The sequence below is a fragment of the Haliaeetus leucocephalus genome, unplaced genomic scaffold (genome assembly GCF_000737465.1).
Source record: "Haliaeetus leucocephalus isolate CR32 unplaced genomic scaffold, Haliaeetus_leucocephalus-4.0 Scaffold462, whole genome shotgun sequence".
Classification (NCBI taxonomy): domain Eukaryota; kingdom Metazoa; phylum Chordata; class Aves; order Accipitriformes; family Accipitridae; genus Haliaeetus; species Haliaeetus leucocephalus.
In genome coordinates this window covers 127,954-138,016 of record NW_010972898.1, presented here as the reverse complement: position 1 = coordinate 138,016, position 10,063 = coordinate 127,954, and positions in this window count along the sequence as shown.

Genomic DNA, 10,063 nt, shown 5'->3' with positions numbered 1-10,063 from the left:
TCTACTTCCTTGTCTCTTTGTTCCCCACCCGTGGGCGGGGGGGGGGGGGGGATGCGCATCTCATTTCTCCATTTATCAATCAAAGCATTTCCTTTCATCCTGCCTCACATTTGCCACCTCTCCAATCAGCAACCAATAGCTGTTCTTATCTCTCTAATCATTGCTCACAACTGATTTTAATTTCACCACAGTTCTAGTGATAGCACAGAAATTGCTTTCCTTCATCTAGCTAACAACATTCTTCTTGTTCATTTCTCCTTTCCTTCTAGACTTTAGTTGACCTTTTAACACTGTGGACCACTACATGCTTTTGCCCCAGTTCCACAGACATCTATTTTTCTGTTTTCTCACATACATAAATAAATACATAAATAAACAAAAACAAGAAATAACCCCCCCCCATTTTGTTCTGATTTTTTTTTTCCCCAAGACATTTATCTACAGAATTGAACTTAGCAAATTTCACCATTTGCTTCTTTTATCCACTGGTATTATTCCCCTTACCTCATCTTGGGCACAATCCACAAAAGACATCATTGTGATCCTTAGGATCTCATCCTATTTCTTAAGACTTATGTCACTTGGTAGTACAGATGTTTTCAGTTCAGGTTCTGATCTCCTGTTTCAAAGATGGAGTCTAGGTTTAGTATTTATGACATCCTCATCCTACTACAACCCCCATAAAAGACTGGAAAGCTGCGTAAATTATTCCCTAATAGGTAGGGAATAACTGTATTTAGTCCTTTTACCTGTAGGAAAGTGAAATGTGGAATTCCAGACTGCAGGCAGCCTGTTTACATTCCTTTGCATTCAGGAGCTTAAAACAGTCCTTTCTAAGGAAAAACAAAACCAAAACAACACGCTGAATAGTTTTTTTAATTTATGTAATTCTTCATAATTCAAACATTTGGGGTCTTCTGTCAAGGACATCTACTGCATTATCCAATTTTAAGAAGACCTGACTAACCAGGAATAGAGGCATCTTCTGTCTGGATTGCCTAATCATCCAGATATTCATACATGATGGGAATAAGTATTTACATGACTCAGCCAGCATTGGCAATGATTATCTTCTGTTGAGGCTGTTGCAGGGAATAATTTAGAGTGTATTGAGCCACAGAAACAGAAAGAATGAGCTAGATCAAAAATAAGGATTTGATAAATTTCTACTTTAACTTCTCTTCCTGGGCACATAGTGGGATTCAGAGCTCAGACTTAGATTTATGTCTTCCCACATAGGACCTGGAGAGACTTAAGCAGCTTAGAATTGATTCCAGGAAACCTCTGGGCCACCTGAGGAACTACCTTGATGTAAGCATGGGCATCACTGATGACAGGTGTATATCTAACAGCCTGACCATCTCTGAAGTCTGCTGGCTGACTGAAAGCTCTTCAGCAGATGCCTCCAACCACTTATGAACCCTGACCAGTACCCTGCCTAGAAGGTAAGTTGCTTACTTACAGCTCCTCTTTCAAAGAATGAAACAAGACTCCCCCCTGTGGTAATGATTAGGGTGCCACAATTGCCCAATTTGGTAGGATTGTCTAAGAGGCATTTATAAATTAGGAATTCTCTAGGTTCAGAAAGGGGTTTTTTTTAGAGCCTGAAACAGCCAGACTCACATCTCTTCTCCTTCCCTTCAGGTTTTTATGTGGAGTGAGTTTAACAAGATCCCCTCCCCGTCATGTTAAAGTAGTTTTGAGATCTATGGAGGCAGAAATAGAAATGTTTGAGGAGTGGTCCCATTCTGTAAACCATCATGCTTGGGGTTCTTGTGTGGCAGGTTAAAAAGTTTGCCAGTTGTATCATGTAAATGTATATAGAGAGACTAGATTTGGGGGGTGGCTAAAAACCAAAACAAGTTGTTACGAAGTCCTACTATCCCTGGTGAACAAAATACTGTTAGTCTAGTCATAGACTAGTTATATCTGTTTCACCTAGCCTTTGCCCCGATGCTGAGAAAATTATGGAGAAATTGTACATTTCTGTACTACTTGGGAAAAGGGTGATTATCCTGGGGATGTCTGCTTTACATTTTATGGCTGCTTTGCTTTGGAGACACTGTATGGGGAATACCTGAGAGTGAAATCCAGCTGATTACATGCAGAAAAGTGCAAGACATAGTGAATCACCCAGGAGAAATGAACGCTTCTAAGGAGCAGTTAAAGCACCATCCTGAGGCAGATGTCTAAAACAGGTCTGCTGTACTGCACCCTAACCCATCGTTTCTCTCTCGTTGGCTATAGAAGGAAACAGATGCAGATACCTACACTGTAGCATGCCTAAAGTAATAGGAGACTCTGGGTCATCATATTGACTCAAACAGCTACTAATTTCTAATCTATCGTGTCACTGTGCAATCAAGATACCTATATTTCCCTGGATTACTAACTATAATTGCCATATGCTCTCCATGTTACATGATTGGTCACTTGAAATTCATGTCTATTTTTTGAGGGGATGAAATGCACTTTTCTAATTAGAAAAAATGCACCCTGTAAGTACTAAAAAATTTTTTAAAAATCCAGCAGAAAATCATGTGTGCTAAAATCCACAAAATCACTGGGATTTGCAAAGATATTTACTAAGTGCTGTTAACCATGTACTCAAGCAAGGAATAATGTGCACTGAAAGCAAAAGCAAAGTAAACTTGTTATACTTCTCTCTCTCTCCCTATTGCAATATAATTACAAGATATGCTTGATGACTTTGATATAAACTTTGAAACTCCTAAATAACTGCAATATCAGTAGCAGATTGGTGAGAAGTTCAAAAGCACAGTGTCTTTTTTTTTTCCCCTTTTTTTCTACATTTATAACCGAAAGCAACCTTACCTAACAGGAAATAAGCCACTACAAGGACAGTTAAAGCTATACCTAGGAGAGGAGTAGCTCCTTTTTTGATATAGTTTAAATATTCTCCTCAATATCTCACAGAGAAAATATGGTCCCTGGATTTGTACATACAGGCTGAGGTAATCTGAATTTGACACAGCTCAGAATACCCAAAGGTGAATTTTCGCAATGCTTAATTGCTCTCTGCTCCTGGGGCTTCTGAGCTGTTAGTTTTGGATAATACCACAGAGACTGATGGCTGGTCTAGAAGTGACAGCTTGCTCATAGCCTCAATAGGGTTCCAATCAGCAGAGTTTACTACAATGCAAGGACACTACAGCTAATCTGAACCTGGTTACTGGAGTGCATTGGGATACATGGCAATGGGATACTTGGTCTCCACATCATGCATCTGTTTAGCTCTTGCCACAGCTCCCATTTCTCCAATTATTTTTTTGTGTCCTGTGGAAATTAGGACTTGAATTTCTCATTATGACAGTGAAGGGTGGTGAATTGAAGGTGGGGATCTGCATGGATCTCAAGCAATCAGGGCACTGGGAACACCTCAGGTGAACATCCAGACCTGGGAATTCAGAAGAGCTCTCAGGTCCCCTAATACACACACAGACTTCAAATGTCCCTGCAGTGCATGGTCAACCTCAGCTTGAGCCTCAGCCTAAGCCTGGTTTGTGTTCCATTTCACTCAAGGGGTCAATTGGGTCAAAACCCAAGCATCCTAAATCTAGACCATATGTCTTCCCACCCAGGGTTTCAAAACCTCAGTTGTATAGAATGACTTAGACCATTTCATTACTTATGTGATGTTATGGTAGAAGGTAGTAGAAGAGAAGCTTCTACAGCTCTGGTCATGCCTGTGAGATTGTAACTCTTGAGGCTGCAAGTCCAGGGCCTACAGCCACTCATCTGAGGGGGCTGCTGCTTATACGCCAGACTCACAAGCAAGGCTCAGTAGGGTCCCCGAGTCAAAACCTGTGGTTTATTTAGGCCAGTGGTACCCACACAGTATAGTCCCAAAGAACATCTGTATACCCATTCTTTTCACCTTCCCATTAAAAGATCCCAGTGCATCACTTCATAGATGACATGATGGAATGTATATAATATTTTATAAAATATACCTTCATCCCCTTGTAATAAATTAAACTGATATAATCAGCACTGCACTTTGTAAAACACAGTACCTATGGAAATAAAAGCACATCTTTGAAAGTCTCCAGTACAATTACCTTTGCACAATAGTCTTTTCAGGGAAGTACAGTAATTACCAAACAGAAATATGTGCTCATTATTCTAATCCAATTACCTTTCAACAGCTGGAACAGTGACTGTTTCTGTCACTGATTTCTAGATTTTAACTTTATTTTAAATTCAGTAAAAGCCACAAGTCTTCCTTAATCACAGGTGCTTTTGGCTTCAGGACAGATGAAAACCAGAAATTACTACGGAAGTTTTTGAAAGTTTACAAGATACCTAAAAGGGTTGGCTGGGTCATCGGTTAAATAGTGAGATATGCTTTCTACTTCAAAACTAGCAGAATTTCTCTAGCCTATATCAATGTTACAAAAATTACCTGCAGCAGACTAGCTTTTTCTTTACAAGAATAGATAACCCTCTTCCATTTTGAATACTCTTTTTACTATTGTATACTTACCCCAGGAGTAACTTAAATAAAGCGGCTATATAAATGCACGTGTTTAGATAAAACACCACTATAAAAATTCACGTTTACAGCAACTAACATGACTGTAGCAGAAAAATCATTCAGATCTGTAATACTGCAATAGAATTATTCAGTTATGAAACAGAAAGCAAACATATATATGTATAAGTATATAAAACAAATGTAACAATGTATTATAATACAATATATAAATGTGTACTGTAATGGCTTCTGTACTATATCACTTCAGAATTGTGAATCTCAAAACTATTGAGAATTACAAACTTTAATGAATGTCACTCCTACTGAACCCTTGGTAGAAAGCATAAGAGCCTGATTTATTTTTTTTTTAGCTTCTAATATCTCTCAGTGCATTTTGTGAAATGAGTGGTATTTTGGAATAGCCACATTTTTTGACTTAAAACCACTACCTCTTCTGGCATTTTTTACTTCAGCGATAGCTAGAAGGTCATGAGCCAAATAAACAGTAAGATAGACCTCTGCGCTATTGCAAACATTTCCAGTAATTCTGCTTCACATTATGTAGTAGAATTTTTTTTTATCTCAGAAGAGGGGAATGGATTTACTCATTATACATCGAGTGGAATCCTGTCCTAAAATCTGCAACTGAAGGTGCAACTCTCAAAAGGGTTTAGCCCCTTTTTACTGGGGGAAATATTTCTCTGGGTGAATCAGGTATCATAAATATAAATATCTATCTTTAGATGCAGAGTCAAAACATTTCTAAGTATCTCAAACTGCCTGCCTATCAGTATGCTGTTGTCACAGAGTTTATTTCTTGAATTTGCCTCTCTTTTTATATATTCATTGCTTTAGTCCGTGATGCTTCTCTTCTGAAAACACTAGATAAACACCTTTGATCAAGAGTTTATTTAAACAAAACAACCTTCTCCACTGAAAAACTATCTTTAACATAGAAACTAGAAAATAAGGGATATATTTTTTTCCACATTACACAAAAGTTTAATCAAGTATAAAAATGACATGTCTTGCAAGTGAAAGTGCAGTATTTGGTTTGCAGTGTGTGCTAATTGAACTGCACAGTAGACAAAAGAAAACATCACTAATTATAGCAGTGATTAAAAAGTTGTATAGAATTATCTGGCAGGTGATGACATTAGTTTATGTCCAGGGCTAATGGATTGATACTTTTGTTTTATTTTAAGGAAACACTGCAAAGAATCTCTTGTTTTAATTCAGTACTTCAGGGGTGAAGTTCAGGACAGAGTGCCTCTGCTTGAAGCCAATGCACTAATGAAGTGCTCAAAGCATAGGTTTTGTGTAGGCTTGTGCAGGTCATCAGTACAAAAGGAGAATTTTAACCCAAATACTATTTATCTAGAGAGCCACAGTCTAGAAACAGCACTAAATGATGTAGCTGGTTGCCGTTATGGGAAACATTTTGGTACCATGATGCCACCAGAGAGCTACAATTCACAAACAACTTCAGTATCATGCATTCCATGTTCATTTATTGTTAGTTGTTGCTTATAAAATAATTAATTGCCAAAAAGTGCAATGGGGGCATTCAAAAGACATTCCTGAAGATACCTGCAGGACATATTGCCTATATTTCATTGCTTTTCCTTTACTTTGAAAAATGTAGTTCTGTGTTTTCCAGACATTTTAGTGGACTTTTATAGGTAATTTCTTCTCTAGCCCGGACAGGTCTGCTGCCTTTATTGCCAGTTACAATTTACAGCAACAGGTCTGCAATATTTTTCTACTTGAACTCAGTGGACCACATCATGTCCTGATTACATCCTTCTGACCCCAAGAATGTTTTTTCTGTAACCCAATGGGAGATGTGATACAAAAATCTGTGGAGTTATATGCAATTTGGGTCTACTTGTTATGACTTACAGTGTCATCTTTATTGTAATGATATCTTGGCTTCTTGGCAAAGGAGCATAACTTTCTTCATTGACTTCATGTCCCTCATTCAAATTTGTCTCTGTTCTGTCTTTCTTCTTGTTATTTGCATGTGATTCAGCCGGTATGAAAATTCTACTTGGTTTGTTTTATACAATAGCCTACATTTAGACAGACCTCATTTGAGGGTTCTGCAGTGCTTTAGTCAGCTTTCAGTTTTCTATTATGGTATGCCCACACAAGAAAAATCTTTGTGTTAAAAGAATCCATAAATCAGCAAAACATCTGAGAAACAAGGCAAGCCAGTACACTGGCAAAAGTTCAACTATTTGAAAAAGTATCCTTTTCTTAGTCCCAGGTGTTTTAAAATGAGTGAATAGCATACAAATGTTCACTCCAAAATAGTATTTCAGGCAGTTGTTGATTATTAACTGCTTAATTTTTAATCACTGTCATTTCAGATCTTGAATTGGCCATGAATGATTCACCGTAAGCCACGCTAACTTTCAACACTAGTGCTCTGCAAACAATCAATCTTGTGATCAGGATTATGCTACTTAGGAGCTAGAAGGCATTCAGGGCTTTGTATACATAGTACTTCAAATATATATGGACGTATGTAAGCAGACATACTGTGCTTAGTAATATTAAGAGGATTTTCATTATATTGTATATGGATTTGAGGCATTATTCTTCAGAAATGACAAGCTATTCTAGCTCTCTGTGGTATGCTCAGTTTCTATCTGTGAGCAGAGGATAATGTTTGCTGTGTTCTACACACAGTTCAGTGGCCTGATCTTGCAAATAATTATGTATGTATGTATAGAGCTTTACTAAGAAAACGACTCACATAAAGTTACTCACGTGTAAGTGATTGTAGGAATAATTTATAAGAGAGACTAAGGCAGTGTAAAAATGGTCTGTTTCAATAATGAAAACAAAACTAAAAGTATAAACTGGCTTTAGCATTGTGGATTCAACTGTCTGAAAACTGCTTATGGGGAAGACCGCTTCTTAGCGTTTGACATGCGCTATCTGCTCTACTGAGACAGCTAGTAAGTGCTATTTTGCTTCTTTGTGCTAGCTGACAAATCTAGCCACTACTGGTTCTTTTTCTGTTATGTGGTATTAACTATATTTCCATACAGTTTTCACAGATATCAAAAGTGATCTTGTATACCATTGTGTCATTTACATCATAGTCGAAAACAAGCATTCACTGGAGGCAGGAGATGTTGTGTTGTAACTTTGCCATACATTTTCCCCCTTTCTCCAGTTTTTGTTGTTTTTTTTTTTTTTAATTAAAATTCAGTTGAAAGTCTTTTCAACTAAAAATATAACCTTTTGAAGTCGTTCATTATTCCTGAGCAAAGTAGAAAAGTGTGAATATGATAAAAGCTATCCAAAATGAAAGATAAAAATGTACTCAGTCTGAAATTATAGAGCAGAATGTCTCTTTTGCATAGAGAATATAGTTTCCTCATACATTGTGTATTTGATATGTATAACCATGATGATATATTTACTTTTCATATATGGTCTTGTCTTCTTGTAATGGCTTTCTCTTTTTTGTAGAAACGAATTAGCATCTAGGTGGAGTGGTCATATTTTTAAATGCTGCTTCTTTCTCAAAATATTACACTGAACAAGAGACTTGAAAAATGAATTAGGCATCATAGTAAATCACAGTAAATGTATATCAAAGTATATCAATAATATGAGAAACAAACAGATTGACTATATGAGTTTATACAGCTTAAGAATATTTATAATACTGTGTGTGTCTTGTACAAGGCTTTATACCGGATCTGTTTTAACCTTTCATTTGAGAATGCCTCATTATTCTACATGATATTCATCATCATACCATACAAAAGTTGACAAGATCTCAAGCTTCAAGAAAGCATACATGCTTGAAGGAAGGCCTTTAAAACTTTTACGTTTAAGTTTACTCAGGTACCCATTTCATTTCAAAGATACTTTCTGATGATGTCTTTTAAAGCCTACTTAGGGAACTGAGCTGGGGAAAAAAAAAGCAAGCACTGAAGATACAGCCTTTTCGACCATCAAAGATATCCTTCACCAAATTATTTCTTAAGAAAAGTATTCATCTTTTGAAATGAAGTATGGACACAGTCCTCCTGGACTATCTGAAGGAATTTTTGTCGGTGCCTGTCTTGCTTGGTCTTTCACAAGTTATCTGGTCTCTCTAGCTCTTTTGCAGATCAAAGTACCCATTAACTGTCAGATGCTGATATCTGTGAGAAAGATATACTCAGTCTGTAGCCTTCTTATCTCTCAGTGTGTGCCCATGTTCCACCTGTCTTCACAGACCTTAGTTTAACCACAAAGTGCAGGTCTCAGAAACAGGGGAAGATGTCTGAACCAATGTTTTAAAGACAGGAGTTTCCTCGGACTGTGAGTACTAGTTTAGTCTAGTTATCTGCATCTATATTAATTAACTAAACAGGGCCAGGATGTGGGTTGAGCATTGCTTACCTCACTGAGAGTTAAGCAGTTACATCTGGGATCTTCCATTGAGTCAAATGTCACTGCTTAGCCTTTTATATATAAAAGATTATATATATATATATATAAATGAGATTATATTAACATCTAGTTTTAAATAACTTGTACCAGGGATTCTTAAAGACCCATTCTCCTCTTTCCTCTGTTTCCAGCTGAACTTAATGACAGTAGCCCAGTAGTTAACATAAATGTAGCATAATGCAAAATTCAAAATCTGTATGACCCAGATGCTAATTACAACAAAATAGGAATGTGTGATTTAATCTTAGATATGCCCTGCATGCAGTCCTGGGACAATGCAGGAGTGGGAACCGTGTTTCCTGTGAGAAACAAGGATGATTGCTGTCAGATGGCAGTAAGTCTATTAGTTCTGGTTTTGCCATATCCTGGGGCTCAGTTGTTTCAGCTGACTCCAGCTGTTTACCACAGCATGTGGAGCATCATGTTCTGGTTTCAATAGATTCTTACTTTGACCTCTGGATGCTTTTCTGCCTCAGGTGTCCTTTCTTGCAGTATTCTGGATTCTCTATCATGTCTGCAAGTCTCAGAGGACTGTCTGCAGTCCATGCATTTGTCTGGTCTGTGTAACTCTTTTTGCTAGACAAATTCTAATCGCTGGTCAAGAGTTAAATCTGAGTCTCACATTAATTTCTCCTCTAGGCTGTTTTGTTCCAGATTCCAATCATGATCTGATGTTATCAAGGATTCAGTTTGTCCCTGAATTGCTACATTAGCTCTTCACACATGAGCACTTCTATGTTTTCAGTTTTTTGTGCTCTCTGCTTAGTAATGCATTGCTGATGTGTTTCATTTTTATGTAATGAGCAACACTTCTCAAATCTCTGTATTATATCTCTGCAGTTAGCCTCCTCTGCCTGAGCATCATCTACCTGAATTAACTGCAAAATACTACAAACATTAAGTGCTTCAAGACCAGCTGTTATCAGCAAGTTTCCTCTGTCTTCTTTTCCGAGGGTAACCATGGCTTGCAGACACAAAATGAATCATTACTTTTTAAACCTTTTTGTTTTCATCTCTCTTTCCAGGAATGTCAGTTTTAACCCACCTTTTAACTGCTCCATCAGAGACCAAGTGGTCTTACAGAGATCTGTTGTTTCTACGCTA